This window comes from Erinaceus europaeus, chromosome 10 (assembly GCF_950295315.1).
Source record: "Erinaceus europaeus chromosome 10, mEriEur2.1, whole genome shotgun sequence".
NCBI classification, from domain to species: Eukaryota; Metazoa; Chordata; class Mammalia; order Eulipotyphla; family Erinaceidae; genus Erinaceus; species Erinaceus europaeus.
The window spans coordinates 102,034,263-102,055,460 of NC_080171.1; the positions used below are offsets into that span (position 1 = coordinate 102,034,263).

General features: G+C 42.3%; 2 long non-coding RNA genes across 2 annotated transcripts in view; both read right to left on the bottom strand.

The window, feature by feature from the left end:
* Positions 1-21,198, bottom strand: part of LOC132540925 (uncharacterized) — a 578,575-nt gene that overhangs the window by 475,813 nt on the left and 81,564 nt on the right. The gene's annotated exons all lie outside the window — the stretch shown is intronic.
* The window catches only part of LOC132540926 (uncharacterized), a 50,731-nt gene that overhangs the window by 27,386 nt on the left and 2,147 nt on the right, over positions 1-21,198 (bottom strand). The window lies entirely within an intron of this gene.

Sequence of the window (21,198 nt, forward strand, 5' to 3'; positions counted from 1 at the left end):
AGGAAGAAAGAAAGAGAGAGAGAGAGAGGAAGGAATGAAGGAAGGAAGGAAGGAAGGAAGGGAAGAAGGAAGGAAGGAAGGAGAAAAGAGTTCCTGGTGGAATTACTCACACACTTGGGCTTCACTTTCAAGGGATCCCCCAACTAGGCCAGAGGCAGCTCTAAAATCTTGTTGCGCCCACAGCTGTGCATCTCACAGATATGAGATGCACATGAGAACAGTACATCTGGGGCCGGCAGTAGCTCACCAGGTTAAGCGCACTTAGTGCAAAGTGCAAGGAACCAAGCAAGGATCCTGGTTCAAACCCCGGCTCCCCACCTGCAAGGGGGAGGTCACTTCACAGGCGGTGAAGCAGGTCTGCAGGTGTCTATCTTTCTCTAGCCCTCTCTGTCTCCCCCTCCCCTCTCAATCTCTCTCTGTCCTATCCAATAAAATGGAAAAAATGTCCACCAGGAGCAGTGAATTTTTAGGCAGGCACAGAACCCCAGAGACATAAATAAATAAATAAACAAACAAATAAATAAATAAAAATTTAATTTAATTTTAAAAAAGAAAGGAAACAGTACATCTTCCTAGCCAAACCCTTTTCATTTATAAACAAGCATTAAGCAGTGGTTAATTTAGCCATTCACTTAACAACCATCTAGGCCTTCTGCTCTGTGCAACATCCTGAAGACACCTCCCTGCCCTTGGCTATAAGTCCTACTCGCTGTTGGGTCCGGAGTGTGTGTGTGTGTGTGTGTGTGTGTGTGTGTGTGTGTGTGTGTGTGTTGGGGGCGGGGGTTGACAAGGGCTCTCTTTGAATCCTCAGTCTGCAAAACCTGATCCCCTGGAGGCACAATTGTGCCATTTACACACAAGAAAGTCTGTACCCAGATTCAAGGGAGACATCAGACAACTGGTAAACTGTGCAGCTGAGAACTCACCCCACAGCTCAGCCTGCACTGCAGAGAAATACCTGTCTGGAGGCAGCTGGTGGATATGGCTGTGGGCTGTATGAGAGGCGTCCAGGAGGGCTGCCCAGGAGCCCCAGGATCTGGCCTCTGTCTCTGTTCAATAGAAATCAGACCGCAGCCACAGAGGCAATCTTCTGCTTAACCACATCACAATAAAGAAACGAGTGGGATGTACTCGAATAATACTTGTATGTAACCTAACAGCCAAAAATATTATCATTTAGGCATGTCATAAACAGTTAAAATTATTAATTGGAGATATACTTTTTCCTTTCTTCTTCATGCTAAGTCTTCAAAATCTGATGTGTATTTTGCATGTCAAGCACACTGTAGTCCAGACTGTGATTCCATTTCAGCTAGCTGGTGGCTGCTGGCTGCTGGCTGCCACACTGAATAGTGTACCCCTAGGACACCACCCCCCCTCTCAACAAACACACACATCTTATGTGACCTTGGCCAAATCTCTTCCCAGCAGGTCTTTCCAGAGAGAGAGAGAGAGAGAGTGAGAGAGAGAGAGAGAGAGAGAGAGGGATCACAGCTGTGCTCTGGCAATATTGTTATGGTTACAAGTTTGGAGAGATACACAACCTTTCAGAAAAGTCTTTACAAACTGGAGCACTGGGACCCCAGCCACCAGGGAGAGGGTGAGGGGCAGGGAAAAGGCTGACCCAATTCATTCTCTCCCTTGGCTTGGCTCTCCCACTCCCCTCACCACACCTTCTGCCTTGTGCTCTTGGGAACTCTAGTTAAGAGTCCATGGAAATCAGATGACTTGCCACCACCAGGTTAAACTGCCAGAGGGGAGTCCTGCTCTGAGTGTTTGCCTCCTGGGAAGGTGGTAAAGGCTGGGTTTAGAGGCTGGGTTGGAACAGCTGCCTTAATTTTGTAAAATTTAGAGAAAGTGCTCAGAGCTTGGAAGGGAGCAGCGGCTCCCTCCTTTCTACCTCCGAAGGCAACACCATGCTGAGAACGGGCTGCAAGAAACAGATCAGCCTTGCCTGCCTGAGGGAGTGCGGGCTGGGTGGGGAGGTCGCACTGGGAGCTAACTGCTGTGCAGCAACTCAGGCAGCTTGGTGCCTGGGCTGGAGGGCAGGCACAGCAAATTCAAAGAGGGCTGGAAGGGAGTTTGAATCAGGTGTGTGGCTGCAGGGCAGACCGCTTCAGAGGGCCACCTGGACCTTAGATGGCACCCGTGATAGCATTCCAGCCCGGGGTGCAGAATGTTCTGGATTCCCGCTGCAGACAACAAGCCTGCCAGAGGAACCAGACCTGGCTGCACAGTGTTCCTCAGCAAAAAAAAAAAAAAAAAGAAAAGAAAAAGAAAAAGAAAAAGAAAGAAAGAAAGAAAGAAAGAAAGAAAGAAAGAAAGAAAGAAACAAAAAAACACCACATCAATTAGATGGAAACATGGCAACTCTATTCCATCTACCGAGTATTCAAGAGGCCTCTACTGATGCTCTGATGTGGGGAATACAGAGAAGAAAAGGCATCTCTCTCTCTCTTTCTCTCTCATACACACACACACACACACACACACACACACACACACACACACACACTTCCAGCAATCCTGCAAATTAAACAGCAGAAAACTCTCCTGCTACTACAAAACACTGCTTGGAAGGGGTGGCTAAAATACAGCAAACATCCTTTTAAATGCATGGCTGAGTTTGCAAAAAAGGACTGAGCTCCCTAGAGATAAAAACAAAAACAAACAGATAACAAAATGGGGGGGGGGGTGGTAACTTGAAACCAGAGCAGGAATCAAGAGGAGGACAGGAGCTGGTGGACTGACTTGGCCTGAGCAGGGTGGGGGCTGTGTTTTCAGCAAGCTGGAGACCAGATTTGACTGTCACTATGGGGATAAGGAAGTGCTTCGGAGACACACAAAGCAGGGAGTCGTCCATATGACCTGCCTTCAAAACAGACTCTGAATGCAGGGTTCTGGTCTCCGTGCAAAGGTGAACAGTGATTAAAACAAAACAGTAATAAAGCAGAAGGCACGGAGGTGGCTCAGGGCCAGAGCACTGGACTTGCATGCAAGATATCATGAGCTCTCAGTTTCCGGCTCCAGCTTCAAACATACCAGATCTGGCCCAGTGGAACTCTGGAGTCAGTCTCTCTCTCTTCTCTCTCTCTCTCTCTCTCTCTCTCTCTCTCTCTCTCTGTATCATAAAAACACATAAAATAGGGGCTGAGTAGTGGCACGGCTGGTTGAGTGCACATATTGCAGTACACAACAACCTAAGGGTTCAAGCCCCAGGCCCCCACCTTTTGGGAGGATGCGTCATGAGAGGTAAAGCAGTACTGCAGGTGTCTCTCTTTCTCTCTATGCCCCCCTTACCTCTCAATTTCTCTCTGTCTCTACCCTAAATAAATAAATATAGTCTTGGGGCAGGGGAGATAGCATAATGGCTGTGCAAAAGACTCTCATGCCTGAGATTCTGAGCTGCAATGTTCAATCCCCAGCACCATCATAAACCTGAGTTGAGCAGTGTGCTAGACACAAAGAAAAAAATCTCTTTTGTGCATACCTCCTCTGGCTGAGGGTGGAAAGCAAACTGCTCTGGGCACTTGTAACCATTGACTTAGCCTCAAGAGGACGAGACTTAAATTTTCATTACCACACTTCCCTTGTGCTCCAGAGACTCTCCTAACAAGAACTTCACACACAAAGGGCTCCCTGGCTGGAAATGCCCTTGGGCACTGGGCAGAAACAAAAGCAAACATTCACTACAGAGCTGCTGCCATAACCTGGGCTGGCCCTTTCCAAATGACAAAGGTCCTTGCAGAAGAGCTTAAGGAAAAAAAAAAATCACAAAACAAAAACAGGCATGGCAAAACTAGTCTGAAACCTGGACACTTTCCTCCTAGTCTCACCCCCTCAGGAATTTAGATGGCTGACCTGAGAGAAAGAAGCCACAAGATATCTGTATTAAAATGACTGAGAGAGGCAGGAAAATGGCTCACCAGGTGGAGCTTAAACCTGGCTGTGCCTGAGGTCCCAGGTTTGAGCCCCAGCACCATCTAGAAGCACTGCAACCCCAGGAGAAGTTCTTCAGATGCTGGAGCAGTGCTATGATGCCTCCCTGTCTATGTGAAATAAAGACAGGAGAGGGGAGTTGGCACTTCAAAATAATAAATAAATAAATATAGGGAGTGGTCTGGGGAGTTAACACAGCAGTGGAATACAAAACTTGCAAGCATGAGTCTTAAATTGGTACCACTGCATATGCTGAAGCAATGCTCTGAATCTCCATTTCTCCCTTGCTCTGATAAATATTTTTCAAAAAGATATGTGGGAAAATACAAAAAAATAATTAAATATAGCAAACAAAAAAACCTGTCACAGTTGTTGAACCAATAGAAGCACAATGGTTTATTCCATAGAGTGGATAAAAACAAGCGTCTTCAGTAGTTCTGAAGATGGTACAATGGATAAAGCATTGAACTCTCAAGCATGAGGTCCTGAGTTTAATCCCTGGCAGCACCTGTACCAGGGTGATGTCTGGTTCTTTCTCTCCTCCCATCTTTTTTGTTAATAAATAAAATCTTAAAAAAAAAAAAAAAAAAAGCCTTCTCTGAGAAAGAGTAGAGACCATGTGTATTGAAAGTAGAGACAGGGACAGTTTGAACTTGGGGTAAGTTAAGGAAATGTTTTTATTGTAGTTGTAATTATTATTATTATGCCATTACTGCTGGGGCTCAATGCTAGCACTACAAATCCACCACTCCCAGTGGCTTTTTTTTTTTTTTTTTGATAGGACAAAAAGAAACTGAGAGGGGCAGGGGAAATAGGGGGAGAGAGAAAGATACCTACAGACCTGCTTTACTGTTCATGAAGTGCCCACCCCCACCCCACAGGTGGGGAGGTAGAGATGGGGGGTGGCTCAAGGGGTCTTCACACATGGTAATATGTGGGATCAACCAGGTGTGGCATTGCCAGGCCCCTAGGAAATGTCTTCTCATTGACTATCAATAGCCCACACTGGTAACCCATTTAGTTTGAATTTCCAAGCAGGAGACTGAAAGATACTTCCCTGCAGATCTGAGAAGCCCAAGAAGAAAGACCTAAAGGCAGGATAGCAGGAGTTACACAGAGTAAGAGCTCGTCTTGACCACCCTCTCCTGAAGTCTGGGTGGGCAGCCAGCTCTGAGTGCTAAGCTTCTGAGAGAACTTTTGTATGCAAAAGCCAAGAATAATCATGCACAAAGGAAGTTCCTAATTCAGAGACAAACAATATCAAGTAGTAAAGAAAAACCTGGAGGGCGGGAGTAGATAGCATAATGGTTATGCAAAGAGACTCTCATGCCTGAGGCTCCGAAGCCTCCGGGTTCAATCTCCCCCCCCCCACACACACACACATCACCATAAGCCAGAGCTGAACAGTGCTCTGGTGTTTCTCTCTGTATCTTTCTCTCTCTTCATCTCACTCAAAAAATAAAAAATAAATAAAATACTTAAAAAATTTTTAAAAAGAAAAACCTGGAGGTAACAAAGATGGTGATGACAGGAAGATAAATATCATTAGTGTCATGAAAGACATTAAGGATATATCATATTAGATAGGATGTTGTTAGAAAGGAATGTTCTAAGAACAAAAAATACTTCCTGGATAGCTCAAATTTAAAACTTAGTGGAGGGATTGAGAGATAGAGTTGCAGAGAAGGGAATATTCAAGAAAGTAGACTGAAGAACAAAGCAAAGGAGAGAAAAGACATGTAAATTAAAGAATCATTCTGGGACATTTATCATTGACATAAGAGCACTCACAGAAAGAATAAAGAAAACAGAAGTGGGAATAGCCAAATAAGTTATTCTGAAATTTCTCTGAATTGCATATGTTTCTAGATTTTAAATGTCCATCAAGGAAACCAGGTGATAACTCACCAGGTAGAAATCACATGTTACCCTTGGCGCCCCATCTGGAGGGGGAACGCTTCCTGATTGGTGAAGGTCTACAGATGTCTCTCTTTATCTCCCCTTCTCTATCCCGCCTTCCTCTCTCAATTTCTCTCTGTCCTAGCAAAATAATAATAAATAAATAATTTTAATCCTAAAAAGGGTTTATCGGGAGTCAGGCAGTAGCACAGCGGGTTAAGCGCAAGGACCAGCCTAAGGATCCTGGTCCAAGCCCCGGGGGATCCCCACCTGCAGGGGTGTCGTTCCACAAGCAGTGAAGCAGGTCTGCAGGTGTCTTTCTCTCCCCCCTCTGTCTTGCCCTCCTTTCTCCATTTCTCTCTGTTCTATCCAACAACAACGGCATCAATAATAACAATAATTACAACAATAAAACAACAAGGGCAACAAAAGGGAATAAATAAATAAATTTTTTTTTTTAAGTTTCTCAGACTTAGAATTCTATAGGAAAGGAGAAAGGGTGAGACATGTGATGGTAACAATATTAAATGTAGATTCTAAGTTCAGCAGTGAAAGAGCTGAAGTTGCTTGCCCCTAAGGGTCGGAACATGAAGAGATCTGGGGATGAAGGGCAGGAGACCATGATATTTGATAAGAAATGTACAGACAAGTTGATGCTTTCACCTGTCTACATGCATACATGTTTTAAAATACTTATTTATTCCCTTTTGTTGTCCTTGTTGTTTTACTGTTGTAGTTATTGTTGTTATTGATGTCGTTGTTGTTGGATAGGACAGAGAGAAATGGAGAGAGGAGGGGAAGACAGACAGGGGGAGAGAAAAACAGACACCTGCAGACCTGCTTCACCACTTGTGAAGCGACTCCCCTGCAGGTGGGGAGCCAGGGTCTCCAAATGGATTCCTTATGCTGGTCCTTGCGCTTTGCACCACGTGTGCTTAACCCACTGTGCTACCGCCCAAACCCCTACATATATTTTTTAAAGAGGAGATATATTTGAGCAATACATTTCTCACATATTCTTTGAGCAATATATTCTCATATATTCTTATATGCCACTGTGTCCACTCAATTCCACCAAGTCTACAAGAGTGTTGGCCAGCTGTCTGTCCTAGCCAATTCTGCATGGACTATGACCTGTTCCAGGCAGGCACAGCCTAACAGCATGTCTGCCTCTACCTCTCCCCACAGTGGACTCTCCTGTAACTGTTGGCATTTGAAATCCTGTGGGGCCCACTCAGTACTCAGGCATGTGCAAGATGTTGACACAAGATTGAAAAGTCAATTGCGATTAAGAAGTGGTAGTCAGTTCAATAATACACCTTCACCTTTGTTCTCTCTCCTTTCCTTCTTCCTACTCTAGCACTGCTAGGACTGCACCCGCTCCTCCATTAGTGGTATTTCACTTCCAGCTCAGTTCTGTTTGCTCAAGTCATAGACAGCAACCTTAAGAAGCAGACCTTAGTTTGGGTATTGTTTTGGATTATTTATATCCTACATAAAAATGAAAGACTGAATGTCTCCCCTTAAAGATCAGGAGCACAATATCTGTTCACATTACTACACAATATCATAAGAGAATTTCTAGCCAGTGATAAAGCATTAAAGCAAAACATATACCTTTAAAAGAAAGTCTTCTATTGACACACAGTATATCTGTGTAAAAAATTCAGTAGAACATCATTTAAGTTAATATATCCTTCATAGTCACAACAAATAATTGGAAGTTGGAATTAACAAACAGCACTGAAAAAAAAAAAAACTTAGATATAAATCTGTATGCTAAAGTCTGGAAAACAATGAAAGAAAATTTAAAGTACTCAGATAAATGAAGAGGTATACCATATTCATGGACTGGAAGGCTCAAGATTGCAATCAACTGTCTCTAATTTTATCTACATGTTAAATGTAATTTGAAACAAAATTCTAGCAAGGGTACTACTAGACCACCAGACATTTCTCCTTAAGTCTGGAATACTGCCAATACTGATGAGTAACTACCATGACTTTGACAAAATCTCAGGGGTTTGGGCCTCTGGCCAAGTGTATATGATTTCATACTGTTAAAGCACTCATCTTATCCCTGGGATTTTTGGGTTTCTGTAAGGTTTTTTTTGGGGGGAGGGATGAATAAATAAATAAGGCATAAACAGGTATCTACAAAAACTAGGATTCCACAAATGATCCTGAGGAAATAAAGAAGACAATTATCTTGCAAAGGGGAATACAGAGAACTTCTTTGGGTTAACTTCTGTGGTATTTTTGAACTATGAACCATGAGTATTGGGGCTAAAGAATAGTTTCTCTATTGTACCAAAGCAAAGGACTCTAGGGAGGGAGAGGGAAGGAAAGGAGGGTGAAAACCTTGGGGGCCTGGTACGTGATGAAATTGTGTGCACATGCCAGTGAATGCACTGTAAAGCATTAACCCCCTCAATAAAAAGGGAAAAAATAGTTTCTCTTGATAAATAACTTCTATTATTATTTCTTTATTCCCAGGGCTGTCACTAGGGCTAGGTGCTAGTACTATGAATCCACTGTTCCAGGTAGCCATCTTTCCTTTTTTTTTTTCTTTTTTCTTTTCTATTTTATTTGATAGGACAGAGAGAAATTAAGAAGGGAGGGGGGGAGAGAGAAAGAGAAAGATAGATACCTGCAGACCTCCTTCACCACTTGTGAAGTTTCTCCCCTCCAGGTTGGAAACATGTTGGGGGGGTGGGGTCTCAAACCCAGGTCCTTGCGGATGTGTGCTCTCAATCAGGTGTGCCACTGCCCAGCTCCCACACTTAACATTAAGAAACAAACAAACAAAAGAATAAGCTTTAGTAGGGGGTCAGGTGGTGGCGGTACACTGGGTTAAGCACACATAGTACAAAGCATAAGGATCCCGGTTTGAGCCCCTGGCTCCCTACCTGCAGGGGTGTTGCTTCACAATTGATAAAGCAGGTCTACAGGTGTCTTTCTCCCTTTCTTTTTCTTTTTTTCTTAAAGATTTTATTTATTTATTCATGAAGGAGAAGAGAGAAGGAGAGAGAGAGAGAGAGAGAAAGAACCAGACATCACTCTGATATATGTGCTGCTGGGAATCAAACTCAGGACCTCATGCTTGAGAGTCCAGTGCTTCATCCACTGCACCACCTCCCTCTCTATCTACTCTCCTCTCAATTTCTGGCTGTCTATCCAATAAATAAATAAAGATAATAAATTTTTTAAAATAATTAACAAATTGGATTTATTAAAATGAAACTTTCTCAAAAGCTACATTCATTTATTTAACAGGATAAAATGCAAACTGCAATGTAAGAAAATATATTTTAATACATATTTATGACAAAGACTTCATATCCAGGATACATGAAGAACTCCTACAAAGAAATATGAAAAAGACAACCTAATCTAGAAAACAGGCAAAAGACTTGTGTAAGAACATCAAAATATAGGGTCTCCAAATGACTAATGAATATCTTAAAATGTACTTGATATCTCTAACTTGATATCAAGAAAATGCAAATTAAAATCACTAAGAGATGCCATGATTTACTTTGGAAATTTAAGGTTGTTTTTTTTTTAATTTGATACCAAATTATTATACAATTAATAATAAATAGTAATTATTTTTGTGCCAGCAAAGATGCAGAGCAACTGGAATTCTTTTTTTATTTTTTATATTTATTTATTTATTCATTCATTCATTCCCTTTTGTTGCCCTTGTTTTACTGTTGTAGTTATTATTGTTGTCATCCTTGTTGTATAGGGCAGAGAGAAATGGAGAGAGGAGGGGAAGACAGAGAGGGGGAGAGAAAGACAGACACCTGCAGACCTGTTTCACTGCCTGTGAAGCGACTCCCCTGCAGGTGGGGAGCTGGGGGCTGAAACCGGAATCCTTAGGCTGGCCGGTCCTTGTGCTTTGCGCCACCTGCACTTAACCTGCTGCACTACCGCCAGACCCCTGCAACTGGAATTCTTATAATCTGTTGGCTGGACAATAAGTTGGAACAGCCATCTTGGAAAACAAATTTGGCCTAACTTCTCAGGCTGAATGTATGCCAACGCATGTTAAATATAGAAATGCATAGATACACCTAACAAGAGATAGGTATATGAATATTAATGGAAGTTTTATTCATTAACAACCCTGTCTCTGTTTGAGTTCTGTAATAATGCATTAGGTTGAGTGACTTATAAATAAAAGAGAATAGTTGCTGAAGTCTAGAAGTTCAGGAACATCAAGAAGACCTGGGTGTCAGCATGATTGGGTTCTGGTGAGAATTCTCTTCTGAGTTTCAGAGTGCTGACTTTTCTTGTCTCCTCTCTGGGTGGGAAGAGAGCTGGAGAGTTCTCTGGGCTTTAATAATAGCACTAATCGCATTCACCTTCCCCATACCATCACTCTGGGGCCTGGGATTTCAGCAGGAGAACTTTGCAGGGACACATTCAGTTTGTTGCACATCCAAAACAGGAAACAACCATTAATTATAGACTGTGTAGCTAAATAGTGAGATTTACACACGATGGAATACCAAACAACACTAAAAAGGAGCCAACTGTTGTTACACAGCACATTGTTGAATCTTTCAAACAATGATGAATGAGAGAAGCCAGGCACAAATAGCTGCCCTGAATGATCCCACTCAGGAAGTTCAAATCCAGACAAAACTCATCTGTGGTGATAAATCGGACTCATGCCTATCTTTTTTTTTGGGGGGGGGAGTTAGAAACCGGGGAGCACAGATATTGTTAAAAGTTCTCATTTTTTGTTCTGGGTGGTGAGTATGCAAGTGTTTTCACTTTGAAAAGTTTAATCAAAGTGAACATTTCAGATTTGTGTCACTGTAATTCTGTTGTTAAACTGTCATAAAATGTTTCTTTGATTTTAAACAAGTGATTTTGTTTTGCCTTATATAGATATCTTAGTCTAAAATTTGGTGCTGAAAAATTCTATGGGAGAACAAAAATAACCCCTCTTCTCTCACCCATGAATAACCACTGTTCACATTTGTGTGGACTTTCACATGGATATACACTAAGTCAACTATATAACCCTAGTGAGATGTTTTACACTGAAGAATATAATTAAATCAGATGACAATGTAGCCAGGCAAAGGCAAAAACCAAGCAAGCAAACAAATAAGCTTGTAATACAGAGATGTTTCAAGTGATCTTTTTTTCATGTTTTGTCAGCTAAGGCACTCACTGTTAGGTGTCTGCAAAAAAGCTGAAACTTCCACCTAAAACTAAGAGGTTACAATCTAGAATAGAGCAATGAATGCTAAAATTTCCACAAAGGCAGATGAACAATGGTAAGAATTAAGGTGTGTCAGAGCAGACTCAGTAGCTACTTTGTAAATTATACATTACTTAATTATTTTTTTAAGGTGGAATTGAAATTCCAGAAAAATTTTTTTTAACTTTTTTTTTTTTTAACCAGAATACTGTTCAACTGTTGAGTATTATCAGGGAGTGAACCTGGGATCTCAGAGTCTCAGACATGAAAATCTTTTTGCATAACAATTATGCTATCACACTAGACCCAAGGCATTGTTTTCAAGATTTACTATAATGCTACAGAAACCACCACAATGAGGTTATTGCATAAGAACCACAAGATCAATAGAACAGAACAAAGAGTCCAGAAATTGCACCACAAATATTATTGATTCATCTAGCAAAAGTGTCAGAAGAACACAACCTAGAAATCAGCTTTCAACAGTTGGAATGACTAGGTACCCACCTGGGAAAACAATGAACCTCATACCTACATAAAAGCAGCTGAGATAGATCATAGATCTAAATGTAAAAGGTAAAACAACAAAACTGTTATAAGAAAGTAGAGGAGAAAAATTTCTCAACATTATGTAGGCTTCTGAAGACATGAAAGAACAAACTATGAGAAAAAAAAAACCTGATAAATTTGACTTCAATTGTTTAAAAAACATTAATTAATTAATTAATTGCCTCCAGGGTTATCGCTGGGGCTCAGTGCCTGAACCACGAATCCACTGCTTCTGGAGGCTATTTTTTTCCCTTTTGTTGCCCTTGTTATTTATCATTGTTGTTCTGATTGTTATTGTGGTCATTGCTGTCATTGAGAGAGGAAGAGAAGACAGAGGGACTAGAGAAAGAGAGAAATTGAGAGAGGAAGAGAAGACAGAGCAGGGAGAGAGAAAGACACCTGCAGGCCTGCTTTACGGCTTGTGAAGAGACACCCTGGCAGGTGGGGAGCTGGGGACTCCAACCGGGATCTTTTTTTTTTTTTTTAATTTCTTTATTGGGGAATTAATATTTTACATTCGACAGTAAATACAATAGTTTCTACATGCATCACATTTGCCAGTTTTCCATATAACAATACAACCCCCACTAGGTCCTTTATCATCCTTTTTGGAACTGTGTTCTCCCCCCACACACACACAAACCCCAGAGTCTTTTACTTTGGTGCAATACGCCAATTCCAGTTCAGGTTCTGCTTGTGTTTTCTCTTCTGATCTTGTTTTTCAACTTCTGCCTGAGAGTGAGATCATCCCATATTCATCCTTCTGTTTCTGACTTATTTCAATTAACATGAATTTTTCAAGGTCCATCCAAGATCAGCTGAAAACGGTAAAGTCACCATTTTTTATAGCTGAGTAGTATTCCATTGTGTATATAGACCACAACTTGCTCAGCCACTCCTCTGTTGTCCAACGGGGATCTTTAAGCCATGTGCGCTTAACCTGTTGCACTACCGCCTGACCCCCTAAAAAACTTGAAAATCACTTTAGTTGGGGGAAGTAATGATTCACAAGAGAGTCTCTGGTACCTGAGTAGTTTCTTATCTCTCCAAGTCACTTGTCTGCCCACCGCATCCACCATCAACTGAAGTCTTCCTCCTCCCCTTTGTGCACTGGGTCCCCATGTTTTTTTTTAAGATTTATTTATTTTTCCCTTTTGTTGCCCTTGCTTTTTTTTATTGTTGTTGTAGTTATTATTGTTGTTGTTAATTACGTCGTCATTGTTGGATGGGACAGAGAGAAATCAAGAGAGGAGGGGAAGACAGAGAGTGAGAGAGAAAGATAGACACCTGCAGACCTGCTTCACCACTTGGGAAGCAACTCCCTTGCAGGTGGGGAGCCGGGGGCTCGAACTGGGGTCCTTACTCTGGTCCTTGTGCTTTGTGCCACCTGCATTTAACCTGCTGCTCTGCCACCTGACTCCCCCATGGTTTATAAATGGTTAGCCTTCAGAAGAAAACACTGAAGGGGGTAGATAGCATAATGCCTATGCAAATAGACTCTCATGCCTGAGGCTCTGAGGTCCCAGGTTCAATTCCCCATACCACTTTAAGCCAAAGCTAAGTAGTGCTCTGGTTAAATAAATAAATAAATTAAATCAAAAGAGAACACTGAGAAAATGAAACAAGAGGCCTCATATAGGGAGGAAGTAACCATAACACAAATCTGACAAAAGACTATCCCAGTCTGGGGAAATAGCACAGCAGTTTTTTTTTGTTTTTTTTTTTTATTGGGGGGATTAATGGTCCACTTTCAACAGTAAAATACACTAGGTGATACATGGTTAATATTTCTCAGTTTTCCACATAGCACTCTAAACCCCCACCTAACTCCTCCTCCACCGTCATGTTCCAGGACCTGAACACTTCTTCCCTGGCCCAGAGTTCTTTACTTTGGTGTGATACATCATATTTATTTACTTATTTATTTATGAGAGGGAGGAGGAGACAGAACCAGAGCACCACTCTGGCACATGCAGTTTTGGGTATCAAAGTCAGGACCATATGTTTGAGGCTACAATACTATATTTACTATACCTCCTTGAAGGCCAAAGTAGTTTATGAAAAGACTTTCATGCCTGAGGCACTGAGGTCTCAGGTTCAATCCCCAGCACCACCATAATCCAGAACTGAGTAGTGCTCTGGTTAACAAGAAGGAGAAGAAAGAAAAAACTATCCACAATTTGTAAAGATCTTCTAGCACTCAGTAAGGAGAAGGCAAACAACCCAATTAAAAACAGATAAAAATATAAATAGATATTTCCCAAAATAAAATTTTCATTGCATATTATTTCATCCCTAGGAGAATAGTGAGAATATGGATGTTTTTCATCGAGATAAAAATAATTAGATGTACTGCACCAAAGTAAAAGACTCTGGGCTGGTGGGAGGGTTCAGGTCCTGGGACATGATGGCAGAGGAGAACCTAGTGGGGGTTGAATTGTTATGTGGAAAACTGGGAGATGTTATGCAGGTACAAACTATTGTATTTTAGTGACAACTGTAAACCATTAATCCCCCAGTAAAGAAATAAAAAAAAATTAAGCCATGATTAACCCTCAGGTAAATGTGAACTTAGTAACCACAGTGAAACAGCACCACAGTTGAGCCACAGGACTTGTAAGCTTGAGATACCAGCTTCTAGCCCTGGCACCACCTATGCCAGAGTCGAGCAGTGCTCTGGTCTCACTTTCTCTCATATAAAAGTAAATTAACAACCACAAGGAACTAGCACGTCATACCTGCTGGAAACGCTAATGTCAAAGCAAACAAACAAACCTGACCTTACCAGGTGCTGGTGATGATGTGGAGTAGCTAGAACTCTTAGCTGGGGTAGGGACACAAAGTGGCATAGTACTTTGGGAAACTGTTTACAGTTTCTCCTTTAAAAATGTATTTATCTAGGAAAGAGAGAAAAAATCAGAGTATCACTTTCACACGTGGAGGCCAGGAATTGAACTTGCAGCCTCATGATCTAGAGTCCAGTGCTTTATCCATTGAGCCATCTCCCAGGCCACCACAGTTTCTGATAAGTTAGAGATTTACCAACTGCAGAAACCATCCAGTTCACTTTTAGGTGTTTTATTTTGCCTAAGAGGAATGAAAATATAGAAGCCCCACTTCTTTCCTAGAAGCAACCGAGATGTCCACTCATGAGTGAGGGGTAACTCATGGTGATCTGCCCACACAAGAGGTAGTTACGGAACACACTAGCAAACTAGCATCACACGCAATTGCCAGGACAAGTCTGAAACATCCTAGAGAGTGAAAGACACAGACACAGAACAGTACCTGCCCCACAAGTGCAGGTCTACACAATATGGGGGAAGGGGAAACTGATGGAGAGTGAAAGCAAAGACCTGGTGGAGGTTACCACCAGGCTATATTCATCACCGGTGCCAGAACTCATCAAGGCTTCACGGGGTCCTGTGTGTGCATTACAACAGCGATAACACTGATAGTTTGAAAGAACAAGATGATGGGGCCGGGTGGTGGCGCACCTGGGTGAGCACACATAGTACAATGCGCAAGGACCTGGGTTCGAGCCCCCAGTCCCCAGCTGCAAGAGAAAAGCTTTGCGAGTAGCGAAGCAGTGCTGCAGATGTCTCTCTCCCTCTCTATCACCCCCTTCCCTCTTGATTTCTGGCTATCCCTATCCAATAAATAAAGATAAAAAAAAAACAGAAGAAGAAAGAAAGAACAAGATGACAAAAAAGAGGGGTACAGTGGTACTAATGTTGACTAATAAGAGTTGATTATCCAGTTATGCATATATTATCATCAAGGATGTGTTGTGAGGAATGTGCCACTAGGTTGTTTCATCATTGTGCACGTCATAGAGATGCATGAGGCTGCTGCCAGTGTGTAACACTAACTGCATGACAACTTGATGTCACCAGGTCATAGTAATTTCAGGATCACCATCAGATATACAGTTTGACATCAACCAAAATATCACTCTGTGTACAACACATGCTGGCCAAGCCAGTAGCCACTAATCACAAGTGTCTATTGAGACTTTTTTTTTCTATCAGGGTTATCACTGCATGATGGATTAACCACCCTTGTTGGCCTTTTATTAATCTTTCTTTCTTTTTTCCTTCTTTCCTTCTTTTCCTTCTTTTATTTAATAGGCCAGAGAGAAATTGAGAATGGAAGAAAAGATAGAAGGGAAGGAAAGCCATAATGCTCAGGAAGGATCCCAGCTTTGTCTCCACCTTGCTAGGTGGACTGTGGAGGGTAGGGGTAGACAGCATAATGGTTATGCAAAGAGACTCTCATGCCTGAGGCTCCAAAGGTCCAGGTTCAAACTCCAGCATAACCATAGTTGAGCAGTACTCTAATTAGAAGAAGAGGAGGAAGAACAAGGAGGAGGAGGAGAAGCAGTAGTAGAAGAGGAAGGAAGGAAGGAAGGAAGGAAGGAAGGAAGGAAGGAAGGGAGGAAGGAAGGGTCTAAAGCACTACTTCACCGTTCATGAAGCTTCCCACCTACAAGGGGGCTTAAACCTGGGTCCTTGCACATGGTGACTTTGTGCTCTACTGGGTACACCACTGCCTGGCCCCCCTGAAACCATTCTCAGTTAAGAATCTACAAGTGCAAAATAAAGACCAGATTTCAAGGATAGCAGAGAACACTTAAAAAATATATTTAATGAAAGTTTACACAGATTACATTAAAAGATATGATTTTATATGTTATGCTAAATAAGCCATGTTTGATTAAATTAACTTCACCTATTTCTTTTTTTAATGTGTCTACTAGAAAAATGTAAATTATACTATGATTCATTATATTTCTACGGAAAAGTGTTGCATTTACTGTGTTAGGAAAATGGATTTTTAGGCATTAATGCTAAAAACCTAAAGACAGGTGAGTCGGCATGATCAACCTCTGAACATGAAACTACAGGTGTGGGGATCACTTTAGATCATGGAAAACTAAAACCATGGTCCTAACCATTTCAGAGTCAAAAAGAAATTATTTAAGGAACATTGATTTTCTACTCCTGATGTTTCCTTCTTTGTGGTAGGAACTGAATTCCTGTAACACTGACAGCCTCCTCTGTCCTAGGGAGGAAGTGCTGAGCTGATTGGCTAATCTGGTCAAAATGAAACTTGCTTGTTTCATTTACCATCTCCCTGGCTTTTCTTGGGAGTAAGCTACCTACCTATTTTCTGTCCCCCACTGAAAATCAACAACATCATAATGACTAGCAGTTAAGACAACTAAATCTCCATATTCAGTATTAGATGGCTTTTTGGGCTTGTCACACCCATGAGTCTTCCAACCTTACCTTTATCAGTCTATAAATAAATAAATAAATAAAGGCTGGGTTGTGGTGGCTCTGGTAGAGAGCATATGTTACAATGTTCAAGGACCTAGGTTTAAGCCCCCAGTTCTCATCTGCAGGAGGGCAAGCTTCACAAGTGGAGAAGCAGTGCTGCAGGCGTCTCTCTCTCCCTGTCTATACCCCCCTCCCTCTCAATTTCTGTCTTTATCCAAAATAAACAAATTAACTTTAAAAAATGATGACTACCCCAGTCCCTACCTCCTCTTACTGTTTTATCTCTTAACTCAAAATTCTGGAGATGGAAGAGAAGTTATTTACTGAGTCTCTCATAAAGACATCAACAGAACTCACAATGGGAAATATGAAATATGTGGTGCTGAAGATAAAGAGATAAATACAAAATAAAATTTTTAGAATGCAACTAAAGTGACATTTATAGAGAAATATACACTGTTTTTTAAATTTCTTTATTGGGGAATTAATGTTTTACATTCGACCATAAATACAATAGTTTGTACATGCATAACAGAGAAATATAAACTCTTAAGTGTATTTACTCTAAAACAAGTGACTTAAACATACACAAGTAAGCTTTCAACCAACTAAGTAAGTTTTGTTTTTAAAAAATGGTAGAAGAAAGTAAACAATAAAGATAAGAGCATAAATGAAAAAGGAAACCATAAAAAAGTCACAAAAAAATGATCCACAAAACTAAAATCTCTTTCTCGGAAAAGACAATAAACAAACATCTAGCAAGCTTAAGCAAAGCAAAATAAGAATAAAGATACACATTTCAAATATTAAGAATGAAAGGAAGATGCAACTACAAATACAATAAAAGATTTCAGAACTTTTAAGAGAATATGATTGAGCAACTTTATGCTACTATCTGTCAAAACATGAAATAGAGAATTTCTAGAAAAATATAGGTGGGATTGAATGATGGCTCACCCTGTAGAGCACACACATTACCATGTGCAAAGATCTGTGTTTAAGATTCCAGTGCCCACGGGGAAGCTTCATGAATGGCGGAACAGAGTTGTAGGTGCTATCTGTCTATCTATCTATCTATCTATCTATCTATCTATCTATCTATCTATCTATGTATCTATCTAAATATCTATCTATCTATCTAAATATCTATCTATCTATCTGTCTGTCTCTATCTCTCTGTCCTTCTTTTCCATCTCTCTCCTGCTCTATCAAAAAATGGCCCCTAGGAGCCATGGAGCCACCTAGGCAGTCAGCCCAAGTGATAACCCTGGTGGTGTGTGTGTGTGTGTGTGTGTGTGTGTGTGTGTGTAAGAGAGAGAGAGAGAGAGTTAAAGAGACCACAGCACTGAAGCTTCCTTCCATATGGTGGTGGCCAGGCTCAAAACTGGGTCTTGCACATGGCAAAGCAATGCACTATCCAAGTGAGCTATTGCACCACCCCCATTCTGGGACTGACTGATGAAATAGCTCACACAGATAGTGCATAGCTTTGCCGTGTGTGTGACCCAGGTTCAAGCCCAGTCTTCAGCACATTGAAGAAAGTTTCTGTGTTGTGGTCTCTATTTCATTCTTTATATCTATTTATCTCTGTATCTTTAAAAGTAATAAATAATAAGCTTGGTAGAATGAGGTTAGATTCAGTCAGAATGTCAAGACTCAGGGGATCAGGCGGTAGTACAGCACGTTAAGTACATGTGGCAGGAAGCACAAGGACCGGCGTAAGGATCCAGTTGGAGCCCCCAGCTCCCCACCTGCAGGGGTGTCGCTTCACAGGCAGTGAGGCAGGTCTGCAGGTGTCTGTCTTTCTTTCTCCCTCTCTGTCTTCCCCTCCTCTCTCCATTTCTCTCTGTCCTATCCAACATGGATGACATCAATAACAACAATAATAACTACAACAATAAAACAACAAGCAAAATAAGAAAACAAAAGGGAAAATAAACAAAATTAATTTTAAAATTATGTTAAAAAAAGAAGAATGTCAGGACTCTCCAACTTAGGGTGAAAGACTACTGGACTCCTAGTTTCTTGGCCCAAAGGATCTGGAGAGTGAGCAGGGCCTACATTTTTCAGGTGCCAAACTGGGCAGCTGTAGCTGCATAAGATTCTGCCAAGCACCCCACTTGATTTCTGGAAGACAGGGAGTGAGTGGAGAGACAGAGGGGACAGAGGGGACAGCTCTTCTACCCTGGTTATCAAGAGGATGCCTAGTGAGTTGGACAACAATAGAAGTCCTCACTCCCAAGGGTCCCAGAATCCCCCCCCCACTCACCCTAGAGACTGGGAGCACAAGTCAGCTCTGGAACGCCAAAGAAAGACTGACCTTGGCTGACTTAGCCTGCATTCTCTCTCCCTCTCTCTCTCTCTCTCTCTCTCTCTCTCTCCTTCCCTCCCTCTTCTCCATGGGGGAATTCCAGCAGCAAATTTTGGCAGAAGGTCAAGAGAATTCTCTAGTGGTCTCCTACAGGAGGAACTAGACTCTTGTTTAGTTCTTCTCCATCTCCCCTCTGTTTGTTCTTAGAGCTCCATGGAACACAGTGTTCGGGGTGATCCCTCCACTGGGGAGGTATAGGGGACTCCTCCAAGATGATGAAGCGTTAGTGGGCAACTGAGTTTGGCCTTTTTGGGCTGCTGTTTCCTGGTCTGGGGGAGGGTGGGGGGAGAAGTAGTTTGGGATTAGAAGGGCTCTGAGATCCATTCCAGTTCAAAAGCTTTTTTCATTCCTTTATTTTCTGATGGGCTATACTTTTTAGCTATGTGACCTCATGCAGGTCACTGAAGCCAAGCACCCACTGACCTGCTCTATAAGATGGATGCTTTCTCAGAGGCAGCCTGCCAGCCCCAGTGGAGCCTTCACCATACTCCTCACTGGGCCTACCCAGTGGAGGATACTCATGGCATGGAAGAGGTCAGACTCTGGGGGCTGGCAGGGCTTGGGTCCAAGCTGCCCCAATTGTCAACTGCAAGGGAAGAAGCCTGTATGCCCTATCTGGCTCGTCATCTGGAAAATGCTAGCAGCTCCCTACTTCCTAGGACTGCCCTGGGCGGATGCATATGAGCTTGGTCAATGCCGACTGTCACTTTGTGGTTTGCACAAGGCTCTGGACATCCAGGAAACCAAGCTGACCTTCAGTGAGTCACCAACTCAGAAAAAGATCTGGAACTCATAATGATTCCTGATTAGTATGGAGGTCCCAGGCTGAGCACTGATGGTTTTTGATCCCCTGCCCCCTTCTCTCTTGCTGTTGGACCATTTTCTGGGAAGCCTGTGATCCCAAAGCTTCTTTGTGGGCTGGATGAGTCTCCTGAGGGTTCCTGCAAGATAGGCTTCTCTCCTGCTCTGTCCCTGCTAGGGCCTGGAGGGCAACAGCTCATGCTGCACTCTGTTCTGCTGGCTCAGAGAAAACCCTGTCCCAGCCAGATACAGTGTTGTCCTTCAGGGTTACAGCCCTGGAGCCAAGCTCCCTTGGGTCTAGTTAAAAGAGAATGCAGCCTTGAGCTTGGTTGGTTCAATACGCAACCCTGGAAAAGTCACACTCAGAGAGATATGTTTGCACCTGAAGTGCCACCAAACTCCTACTAGTACCACCCCAAATCATTCCACCTCCGGAACCCTTCACTGAGGCTTCTTGCTACTCAGAGGGCTCTGATTATTTGTGGATTTTTTTATGGCTCTAATCCTAATAGCATGTCCCATTGAGTGAGTGCCACTGTGCACTGTGCCAAGAGCTACTGAGGATGGATGATTCCTTACTTCTCAGAGCCCTCTCGGCTCTCACCCTCCCACAACTGAGCAAACTGGGGTTCAGAGAATAACTGGCCCAGGGAAACACACAGCCCAAAGCAGAAGAGTAGAACTGAAACTCCAGCCTGCTGGGCCCAGGACTCAGCTCTTAACCTCCTCTTTGGGCACTTCGCTGGGGTCAAGGCCTCTTGTGGTTCTGCCCAGGTGCCCTCCAAGGCCTGGTGCAGCCCCAAGAATCTAGTTATCATGTAGTAAATAAAACCAGTTCTGAAGGAGTTGGGCAGTAGCGCAGCAGATTAACTGCAGGTGGTGCAAAGCACAAGGACCGGCATAAGTATCCCATAAGAGCCCCCAGCTCCCCACCTGCAGGGGAGTTGCTTCACTGGCAATGTAGGTGTCTATCTTTCTCTCTCCCTCTCTGTCTTCCCCTCCTCTCTCCATTTCTCTCTGTCCTATCAAACATGGAGGACATCAACAACAACAACAATAATAACTACAAAAATAAAAAAAACAAGAGCAAAAAAATGGAAAATAAATAAATATATATATATATATAGAAAAACTTT